This window comes from Cebus imitator, unplaced genomic scaffold (assembly GCF_001604975.1).
Source record: "Cebus imitator isolate Cc_AM_T3 unplaced genomic scaffold, Cebus_imitator-1.0 Scaffold53, whole genome shotgun sequence".
Lineage (NCBI taxonomy): Eukaryota > Metazoa > Chordata > Mammalia > Primates > Cebidae > Cebus > Cebus imitator.
The window spans coordinates 3,796,036-3,796,469 of NW_016107368.1; positions in this window are offsets into that span (position 1 = coordinate 3,796,036).

Here is a 434-nt window from a genome sequence, read left to right on the forward strand (position 1 = left end):
AAAAAAAAAAAAAAGTTTAAAAGTGGGCCGGGCGCAGTGGCTCACGCCTGTAATCCAAGCACTTTGGAGGCCAAGGTGGGTGGATCACCTGAGGTCGGGAGTTCAAGACCAGCCTGACCAACATGGTGAAAACTCGTTTAAAAAAAAAAAAAAAAGTTCGAAAGTGTCTGAGCTGGGACTGGAACCCGGGTCTGACTCCAAACGCGTTCTCTCCCTGACTCCACAGTACTGCCTGGGAGCCCCCCCGTCTGCGTTACCACGAGGAGAGAGGGCTTAGGACCTGCTATTGGAGAGGACAGTGGTGCTGAGACCCAGAGAGGTATGAGATTTTCTTAAGGACACACAGCAGAGCAGACCCAGCAAGTAAAAGGCCCCAGTGGCAAAAAGCCCAGAGTGTCAGGCTGGGTCCCACCTCCAGCACATGAATGAACTTG